At 39.4% G+C, this 11,458-nt stretch overlaps 1 protein-coding gene across 1 annotated transcript in view; it reads left to right on the top strand.

Annotated features, from left to right (window-relative positions):
* MBD5 (methyl-CpG binding domain protein 5) overlaps positions 1-11,458 on the top strand; it is a 159,750-nt gene that overhangs the window by 87,088 nt on the left and 61,204 nt on the right. The window contains exon 2 of the mRNA XM_015563760.1: positions 611-787. The gene's annotated coding sequence lies outside the window, so the exon portion shown is untranslated. The remainder of the gene's footprint in view (positions 1-610; positions 788-11,458) is intronic.

Here is an 11,458-nt window from a genome sequence, read left to right on the forward strand (position 1 = left end):
AGTTAGACTGTCGCAAGGATTATTTTACCCAGACTGAGGAGGAGCTTGTCAGTGTGTCCCTGATGGCTGACCAGAGATAACAGACTAAGGGGTAGCAAGGTCTCACGCACACTTTTGAAAGCCCTTAACAAAATTATTTTTTATTTGCTAAAAGAAAATAATTTTAAAAGTCAGAAAATAAAACAGTGACATTTTCTAACTCTTAATAATGGTGATGTACATTTTGGTTCCTTAATTCTTTGATCACAAGATGAGTTCCTAAGTTAATGATAATGTGGTTTTGCTGATGATGGTGCTAAGAAAGAAGGAAAAATGGAGCATTGAAGTTGGACAAGTTTTCTGTCCCCTCTATTTCCTCTAATTGAAGAATCATCACTGTCTGAGGGTCAACTTGGTTTCATTAAGAAAGTTAAAGTGTGCTTGTGGTTCTAGCTGGCTTGCTGGTGCTCCAGCACATAGAGTAATGCCTGATGATCCACTAGTTCATCCTTATCCTTGTGAAGAAACTATGACGTGAAGGTTAAATTGCCATTGGAAAAAAAAGTTATACCTCTTGTCAAGGGCTAAAGTGAGTCTTTCAAGCCTTACCTCAAGGTCCTTTCTGTTCCAGAGTTTGGAAACCCAAGTGCCTACAGAGGCCAGTCTGGTGGGAATGAAGCAGGAAGCCACAGCAGTGACCTGGAGAGCCCCCAAGTTCTTTCCGAAGGAGCAGCCGCTGCTCTGGTCCAGATAATTGTTGCAAGGCAGGAATGTTAACCTAGTGATGCCACTTTGTCCAGTTTATCAGGTAAAGCAGGAAATGCAAGTTCTCATGTGAAATTTTTAAAATTTAAACATTTTCAACTAATTTGCCATTATTATTAGTATTAGTATTAGTATTAGTATTAGTATTAGTATTCTCAAACTATGTACAAGCCAAATACTTCTGCAGATGGGATTTGGCCCCCGAGTCCTCCTGTTTGTAGCTTGGTCCTATATTTTGCTTACCTATTTGTTGAATTGCAGGCTTTATTTTCTATAGCTTTTGCTTTTCTTCAGCATGTGTTCTAAAATATATTGTGCCTGGTTTTGTGATATTGAAACTCCTTTCCTCTCCAACCTGAGTAGTTTATGCATACGTTTTCTCTGGCTGCTACATTTCCTCTGCCACTCTCAGCATTCCAGTAGGCAGTGGATGCTAAATTGAGTCTCCTTGAGATGCTTTGTTATGACACCACTAAACATCTGCAGGACTAAACATCTGCAGGTTTACTGCTCACTCATTTTGGTACTGACGGGTAAGTGACATAAACACAGTAAAAGATCATTTATTTCATGGAGCTCAGAGATTGTATGCTTTGGGCTCCTCTTTCCAGAATCCACACATAAATTATCTTCCTTCTCTTACTTCTTGAGAACCTGATTTAGCAGACAATATATTAGACTTTAGTTATCTTTTATACTAGAGGCCCGGTGCACAAAAATTTGTGCACTCGGGGGGGTCCCTCAGCCCTCTCACAGTCTGGGACCCCTTGGGGGATGACCACCGGCTGGTTTAGGCCTGCTCCCTGGGGAATTGGGCCTAAGATGGCAGTCAGACATCACTCTGGCAGCCCGGGAGCCCTCAGGGGATGTCCACTTGCCAACGGGGAGCAGGCTTAAGCTGCAGTTGGACATCCTTAGCACTGCTGAGGAGGCGGGAGAGGCTCCTACCACCACCGGTGTATTGGCAGCCGTCAGCCTGGTTTGTGGCTGAGCAGATAGTGCATGGGTGGGGGCCAGCTGGTTTGCCCTGAAGGCTTTCCCGGATCAGGGTGGGGTCCTGCTGGGGTGCTTGGCCAGCCTGGGTGAGGGGCTGATGGCTGTTTACAGGCTGGTCACACCCACTTCTGGGTGGGGGTCCCCACTGGGGTACGTACATCTGGGTGAGGGGCTGAGGGCCATTTTCAGGCTGGCCAAGCCCCCCGGCGACAGAAGCTCCCAGCCTCTCCTTTTTTCCTTTTTCTTTTTTTATTCTGGGATTTATTTACCTTCTATAATTGAAACTTTGTAGCTTTGAGAGGAGCTCAGAGCCGGCCAGGGCAGGCAGGAGGGAAGCCTCCTGCTCACTCCAGCTTGTGGCCATGGCCAGCTGAAAGCAAGTATCTGGGGTTTATTTACCTTCTATAATTGAAACTTTGTTGCTTTGAGTGGAGCTCAGAGCCAGGGATGCGGCAAGTGGGAAGCTTAACTTCTTCCATCATTGAGGCAATCAAGCCTCCTGCTTGCTCCAGCTCCGTGGCTGCTGGCCGCCATCTTAGTTGGGTTAATTTGCATATAGTTGCTCTGATTGGCTGGTGCGCGTGGCTTCAGGCATAGCAAAGGTATGGTCAATTTGCATGTTTGTCTTTTATTAGTGTAGATTTGATGATGTTTGCTGGAGACATTGATTGGGCCTGAGTGTTCCTAGGTATTTATACACATTTAGAGACAATGTCTTTGGGTGGGTTTCTTCAATGGCTAAGAAGTCTTTTCATTTTCACTTTAAGAGTAACCTGATTTTCAAGATTATGGGTGGGTTGTGGTGGGGGTGAGGGAATACTGTTACTTTATACAGAACTGTGTAAGTAGGAACTTGACATCCATTGTCAGGTGAATAAAAAAATGCTAAACATTTTTATTTTTAATATAGTTAAGAGTATATAACTATTAGTTGTTTCATTATATTACACAACCCTACATGGGCATAATTCATAATTGTTTCATTCTTAATACAATATCGACGTACATCATTTTTCAGTAGTGATTTAACCTACATATATTGAGCTTCATCTTTAGTAGCCAAAATACCAGTAATGCATGATTAAAGTGTAAAAGTAACCCTAAAACTTGCTTGGTGTACTCTTAAGTAGATTATGTAAATGCAGGCAAGTATTTCTTCTAAATATTCCCTATAAGAAATTTCACTATACTATAGAAAAGCAAAAACAGCAAATTATGCTGGTAACTGAAATATAGAAATAAATTATAAACTATTTTCCCTCAAACTTATAATAAGTTTATCAATTAATTTATAGCTGTTCTGTTACATTACTATACTTTAAAACTATTCTCTAAATGTTTTTTAAGGATATGTATTTTGGAGCTGGGGATTGTTCATTTTTTACCTTTTAAGAAGGTAAAATGAATAGGAAGCATTTTCTACATATGCATACAGACCCTCATTTTTCACTTCCTTATATTGTTAAAGGTAAAAGAGGAGGCTTTTACTTGAAGTTAACTGTCTCAATCATTCTTTTTCTTTGCAGTCAGGTAGAATGGCAATGGCAAAGAGAAAGCTCAATTATATGTAGTAACATGGGTGAATTACTGGATATTATATAGGGGAACCCAAGTTAAGTTTGAAAAGCCAATTATGACTAGGGAAACCTGGAAGGCCTCTCTGAGGAAGTGACATTTAAACTGAGACAAATAGGTGCTGGTTTAGTGAAGAACAGCAGGGTCAGGATGGGAGACAGTAGCCTAAGCAGAAAAGATGAGTGACACCCTGGGGCACTGTAGAACCAATCAAAGGGATGGTCTTAATTTTTTTGTCTAGTATTTAAGTTTTTCGGGTTAATGGGCATTCTTTCTGACTCTCCGTATCTTTTTTCTCTACTTGGCTAAAACAGAAAGAGCAGTGATAGCGTAGTATGAGGTGCAAAGCCTGTAACTGTTTCGTAAAAGTTTCCATAATGCTTTTAAGGAGCTGAAAGATATTAATTAGCTGGTCTATAGATATAACATTTAATTTTTTTGAAATAATATTTTTTCCAATTATAGAGCCAATACATTTTTGTTATAGGAAATGTTGAAACTACAGAAAAACAATGAAAATATAAAAATGTTCCTACTACCCAGAGACTACTGCTGGGAAGATAGTGCTGTTCTATTCCTAGATATACATATAGAGTAGCATTTTGGTAAATGAAGGTTTATAATTATAAATGCAACTTTGTAGTATTCTTTTCAGTTGACAATATCATGGACCTTTCCTATGCTGTTAAATTTTTTATAACATGATTTTAATAGCTATGTATAACTAATAACAGTTTGGATATTTATGATGAGCTAGGCACTGATTTAAGTTTTAAGTTTTTTATTGCATCCCCAGATCAATTCTATAAGGCCGTAATCTCTATTCTATAAGGGAAGAAGTTTTAAAGCTTGCCCGGGGTCACAAGCTTATAAAGGGTAGAGCTACATAGCTTCTCAATACTGTAATTCATGTACATAAAACCCTATTTTAGACTTTCAGTTTGTTTCCACTATAGTTTTTGGCTATTTGATTCTGTAGATTGGCAGTCTAGGCTGGGCTTAGCTCGTCCAACTTATCCCTGTTCCACATGGTGTTGGCTGGGCTCACATACACGTCTGGGGCCTCAGCTGGACTGGCTGACCACCTGGTGTGTGGTCCTCAAGGTGACTAGCTGAGGTTGTTCATGTGACAGTGGCATTACAAGGAGCAGGAGTGGAAGATGCAAGGCCTTTTGAGGTTTAGTCTCAACTTCAATAGTATCACATCCATCCTATTCCATTGGTCAAAGCAAATCACCAGGCCAGCCCAGATTCAAGGTGTAGAGTAATCCCACTTGCTGATGGAAGGAGGTACAAAATATTTGTAGTCAGTGCAGTATACTACCCTCAGCATGTAGTTTTCTAAAGGCTGTTATGTGACTAGAATGTGTAAGTTGCTGAACTGTGGTAGCAAGTAATGGCCCGATACAAATAATCCTCCTGACCAGAGATGGCCATAGGCCAGCATGCTTGTTACCTTGACACTGAAGGCTGGCCTGACTCTCTGACTTTCCTAAACTCTCCAACCTTCAGAGTTTCTGAAAAAATGTAGCCTTCCTACATGGGTGTGATCCCTCTGCACTAAAAGGGCATGGAGATGTGGAACCAGAGAGCATCAGTGATCAGGGCAGAGAAGATGTGTGTAAGGAATCCTGGTACATCCGCATAAAGCAAACATAAATGTGCTGGGAGTCACTTGGTGTGAGTAAGGAGAGCCTGGAAGAGATTAAGTCTCTCACAAAGGATATATCTGAGAGGTGTGTTTTGGAAGAGGTGGCTGTACAGTGAAGATAAGAACCAAATGGAAATAATAACCAGAGTGAAAGTGGGGCTGATCTATTGGACGGTTTTTTAAAAATGAAAAGAAGATCTAACTGCAAGATAAGTGTGCTCATAAGTAAAGATGCATAGCTGGAATAAACAGGTGAAAGGTGGAATAAACAGATGGTAAGGTTGGATGGAGGGAGCTGGCTAAATGCCATGAAGGAGCCATTTAAATAATTGATATACAGGTGAAAGGTAATTGAAAAGGGGAAATGTCATTTAGGGTTACTTTAATGAGCATCATTTAACTAATAATGATGGAAAGATGATGGGTATATACATTTATTACCCAATCAAATGATAATTATGTTGTAGCCACTGAGACATTACTCTCCAAAATGCTAATGCTGATGTTATTTTTAATCTAATCACATCTCTGTCGTGTGCATACGTTTTGGCATTTAAGTATAGAGGTAGGTTTTATGTGCTACTCGTTCTCAGTTGGAGAACATGAGGTGTTCACTCTTTCAAATGTAGGAATAGAATGGACTTCTTATTTAACTTTAAGTATTTCATGAGCTATGTTTATAATTATAGCATTATAAAGTATAATGATGATATATATTATACAACATATTAAATATTGGTGTTTTATCTGATTTACATTTTAATAGAATTTATTCATTTCACATGATTCAAAAATCAATTCATTATTTTTACCATTAAGTTTCTCTTCCATTATTCAGAAGAATTTATTATTATATTTGATATTATTCAGAAACATTTATGAATCTGCTAATTTTCTGGAGGTCATATTCTCTGATATTTAGTCTTCATGGTGTTTCAGGTATAACTTTTAAAATTTACACCAACACTGCATAGCAGGTTTATTCTTAGTTTGAAAAGAATGTCAGCATTGAGAAAAAGGTCTATTGTACTACTTAAAATCATGCTTAATTTTTATATTGTTGCATTTATTTATTTATTTTAGTGCTTCATTCATTAATTAAATTCAATTGTGTTATATATAGTCCACTTAATAAATAAAACTCTGATGCATAAAGTTAGCATATTAATTTTCTTAGAAGCTCTATTATACTTTTTCTACACTCAGAAATTATGAGATCATTAGGGACAAATCTAGAACAAAAAATCATTTTGTATATTTTGCCAAAATACATACTTACTGGCTTCTTTTAAAAACCTCTTTTTCATTTTAGACATAAGTTTTTAAAACTTTATAAGCCTACATGGTAGAAATCAGAATAGAAAATTATGTTGACTACTTAGAATATGCATAATCTTCAGGAAGTCTTTAAGGCCAGGGACTACAACTGGAATTGGGAATATAAGAAGTCCTAGAGAGAAAGATTCCTGCCCTGAGGGAGTTTTACATTCCTTTTGGGAGAGATAGTCAATAGACAAATACATGATAAGAAAAAAACCAGGAGGAGTCAATGAATTAACAAAAGTGTGAGAGAATACCTACGGTTTACAGAATAGTCTCTGTAAAGAGGTGACAGCTAATTAGAATTCTTCATGGTCAGAAAAAACCAAGGTAAAAAAAAATCAAGTCACCAAAATTCAGTTCACCAACAGCCAATTCTCATAGAGTAATTTTCATATTGAAAAGAAGCAAGAAAATGAAAACATTGGTAGAATTGTGACATATACAGTATTCACCTTAGAACACACACACACCACTTTTTAAATTTCATTATTATTACCACTAAAACTGTTTGTGAAATCAATTTAAATTATGTCATGAGTATTAGAGCTTTCCTTTATCCAGGATATTAATGAGATGGAGGTACTTTTCATATCACAATATCATTTCTGTCTAACTTGTGCCTGTTGGGCTTAAACAAGCCACATAAACATGGTGGGTCATAATGGAATCTTCAGGAGAGGTGAAGGGAAAATGTGGTAGATCATGTTGCTTTTTATATTCAATTTATAAAAATTAGAAAAGAAGAGAAACTATGTTTTTATAATACAAACTACAAAAAATAAAGTTTGACTAACTCTTGAATGATGGGTTTATATGGAAGATAAACTTATCAAAATCTTGGAGGCACAAAGAATAGATTTTAATATTTAGCAGAAGAGGGCATGTATGGGTGTCAAAAGTTTGAGAAATATGGCCTGAAGTACTTTCCTAAAATTACCCTCCTGGCACATTCAGAAATTTATGAAGGGCCCTAAAATTATGCAGTTCTTATTTTAACAAATAATTCTAAATGAATTATCAAAATGACCATGGATTTATGCACAGGAATATTTACATTAGATTTATTTGTAAATTGTGAGAATTTAGGAGAAAAATCTATATAATTAAATAATTATGTACAATTATCCAAGAAAATTCTACCCAGCATTTTAAAGCCTTATTTTGGAAAAATATTTAATACCATAATAAAATGCTCCGGACAAAGTGTTGTAATTACTCAGTGTTGAAAGCAAAAAGACACATTTATACATAGAAAAAATTTGGAATCAGTGCACCTACTTTGGAGAGTAATTTGGCAATGCCTGTGAAGTTGAAAATGTGCAGACCCTCCAACCGAACATTAATATGATTGATATACCCAGAGATAAGTAGTTATATAATCCTATCTAATAAAAGACAAAAAGGGTAATTGACCATACCTTCCCTACGCTTCCCATTGGCTAATCAGGGTGATATGCAAATTAACCACCAACCAAGATGGCCGCCAGCAGCCATGCAGCTGAAGCGAGCAGGAGGCTTGCTTGATCCAGTGATGGAAGAAGCCAAGGTTCCCCGCCTGCTGCGGCCTGGCTCTGAGCTCCGAAAGCAACAAAGTTTCAATTATAGAAGCTAAACAAACCCCAGATACCTACTTTCAGCCGGCAGTGGCCTCAGAGCTAGAGTTGGCTCTCAGCTCCAGTGACAGCAATGAAGTTTCAGAGCTGGAGCCGGCTCTCGACTCCAGTGACAGCAACGAAGTTTCAATTATAGAAGGTAAATAAATACCAGAATAAAACCAAAAAGAAAAAAAAGGAGAGGCTGGGAGCTTCAGTCACCGGCCAGCCTGAAAACGGCCCTCAACCCCTCACCCAGGCTGGCCAGGCACCCCAGTGGGGACCCCCAACCTGAAGGGGGTGTGACTAGCTGCAAATAGCATCAGCCCCTTACCCAGGCTGGCCAGGCACCCTGACACACACTGACCACCAGGGGGCAGACGCTCAATGCAGGAGCTGCCCTCTGGTGGTCAGGGCTCTCTCACATGGGGAGCTCTGCTCAGCCACAAGCCAGGCCGATGGCTGCCGTACAGCGGTGGTGGCGGGAGCCTCTCCCGCCTCCTCAGCAGCGCTAAGGATGTCTGACTGCAGCCTAGGTCTGCTCCCCGCTGGCAAGTGGACATCCCCCGAGGGTTGCCGGGCTGCCAGAGGGATGTCTGTTTGCCATCTTAGGCCCAATTCCTCGGGGAGCAGGCCTAAGCCAGCAGGTCGTCATCCCCCGAGGGATCCCAGACTGTGAGAGGGCACAGGCCAGGCTGAGGGACACCACCACCCCCCCCTGCGAGTGCACAAATTTTTGTGCTCTGGGCCTCTAGTCATATGATAAAGTGCTATTCAGATGTTAATTATTAATAATTTGGATCAATATATCTGCAGGAGAGATAGATCGATATATCTCAATAGTAGCTCTCAAAACAATGTTGAATTTTACAAAGCAAGTTGCCAAATGATATACAGTATATAGTAATATTTGCATAAAAATGTAAAATACATATAATAATACCAAATATTATCTGTGTGTGTGTGTGTGTGTGTGTGTGTGTGTGTGTGTAATACCATCAGAACCATGATGGCGGTGCCCTTTAGGGTGGGAGGGAGAGGAATGAGACTAAAAAGGGAAATAGGATGGGGTGAGGGATAGTATTTTACTTCATCTGTAATGTTTTCTAAGTCATTAATTTAAAAAAATAAACATAACTGACAAAATGCTTACATTGTGAATTTGGAACGGTAGTTCAAGTTTATTATATTAATCTTTCTTATGTGTGCTTTTAAAATTTTCTATAAACGATAATTAAGAGAAGGTTCATATATGTTTGCAGTGGTTACTATTCAGCAGAAAGATTACAGTTCCATTTTTATTTTCATTTTCAAACTTCTCTGCATTTTCCAAATTCACAAAATGAATGCTGAGAAAATCAGAGCCACTTACAGATAAATAACCAGTAGCTGTACCCAGGGTTCCTAAGGCCCTTACACTTGAGCTGCCTCTAGAAGGCTGACGAATGGACAAAAATAGGATGGTTCTCCCACAGACAAAAGGAAGTAAGGGCTGGCTGCTTCACGGTGTGGAGATGTAAAACCGGCCATATCTCGGGAAGGGGGAGGGAAGGGTGTTATTCTAAGCCACTGGTCTCAAACTTGGGCATGCATCAGAATCGCAGAGAGGGCCTGTGGAAAAACAGGTTGTCCCCCGAGTTTCTAATTCAGTAACTGGGGCCAGGCCTATGAATTTGCATTTCTAACAAGTTCCCAGAGGTTATTGACAATGATGATGCTTGTCTTCGGACCAGGCCTTGAGAACTTCTGGTGTACGCAAAACCCAGCCATCAGATACTTGTATTTTTAATTGTTGAAATATGAGGGAGACATTTGGCAGGAATCACTCCAATGTTATTATCTGGCAGATCACAAATTACTCAGCGGAGCCAGCCAGCCAGTCTCAGGGAAGTTGGAGTCACATGTTAGAGCAGGCAGATAAACAAAAAGTCATTAGGGGGTTAGAAAACTCAAAAGTGAGAAAATGAGAGTGATCTCTAATGATCAGACACCACTGAAGGGATTTATTTAGGAGAAAAGCAAGGTAATAAAATGAGCATGAAAAAGGACTGTAAAAAATAAAAAAGTTTCAGTCATCAGGGTCTGTTGCTGTTTGACAAAACTGGGGATCCAGGATGGCACAAATTTTCTCTCCCATTCACGTATGTCACCAGCACTGGGTATTCCCCTCGGCCGGGGACTCCTTGAGAAAGAGGGACTGACCCTTCCTTGCTCTCTCTATCCTTTCTCATCCTCCCTTCATCCCACTTGCCTTTCTCTTTGTTCTGCCACACCGAGCAGCACTGTAGTGCCAAGCATTACGCTGGGCTCTGGATAAAGTAGTGTCTTACCATCTTTGAACTACAGGACATGCTAGTAGCATAGTACCTAGTACATAACAGCCGCTCACTAACTATTGAATAAAACATGAGTAAACACATACGTGATCAGAAGGGGTCTTGGTTAAAGGTGCAGTGAATGGAAGACAGAAATAGGATGCAGTGCCTGCAAGTAGGAATCATAGACACAGCAGAGCGGGCCCAACAGTGCCAATCACCAGCTTGAGACACCATCGGTAATGTTACTATTTGGCACTTTTCCTGATACCCACATTTTCCCCAGTAGACTTTTGCTACTCTTCCCACTGCCTTGCCAATGTTTCCCACACCAATACCCATGGATCCCAACTTTTAGCTAAATGAGTATATATTTCATTACAACACCTTTAATCTGTCTCAGACCTGAGGCTGCAAATAAGGCATATGCCTGACTACATGATGTTCTTTACTGCAAGGCATTCTCCTACTTCCCTAAGGAAGAGATCCAAAAAAGGTTTAGGTTGAACTTAAAAATGTAGACTTTTAGGAATATAGATTAAGTAATTATGTGTCTACTTACACTGTTTAATTTGTTGATTGTTATGCATGTATATTTAAACATAGTCTCTAAAATATTAACTTTTAAAATTCATTTTGAGAGAGAGAGAGAAGTAGGGGGAGAGAGAGAGAAACATTGGTATGAGAGAGAAACATTGATTGGCTGCCTCCTTCACCCCGACTGGGGATCAAACTCACGACCTGGGTATGTGCCTGAGTGGGAATCAAACCCACCACCTTCTGGTGCACAGGACAACATGCCAACCAACCAAGCCACACCGACCAGGGCTAAAATAATGACTTTTTAATTTAAGTTTTTTGAAACAGTTTTAGTACTAGTACTTCCGGGTGAATCTTAAGTCATTTGACATAGCTTTCCAAAGCATGTCACCTGGCTTCCATTAAGTTATTTGAGATATAACACTTTTTGAATCTGTGGGTGATGCTGTCCTGGGAATTTTTATCACAGACCACAAGTCCCTCTCATCTAATACGAGAACATTTTTTCATTCATTTTTTAGAGTAGTTTCATGAGTCTCACAATGTAATCATACACTACATATTAAATTGATTATAAAAAGTCTTCTTTACCACAACAAATAAGCCAGCAACTGTGACATACAATCTTTGCAAAGATTATGTACTAAATCTTTTTTAAAATGTATTTCTCATCTTTTTTTATTTAACAGTTCCTTTAAGATGACCTCTTACAAGCATTCTAG

The sequence above is a fragment of the Myotis davidii genome, unplaced genomic scaffold (genome assembly GCF_000327345.1).
Source record: "Myotis davidii unplaced genomic scaffold, ASM32734v1 scaffold110, whole genome shotgun sequence".
NCBI classification, from domain to species: Eukaryota; Metazoa; Chordata; class Mammalia; order Chiroptera; family Vespertilionidae; genus Myotis; species Myotis davidii.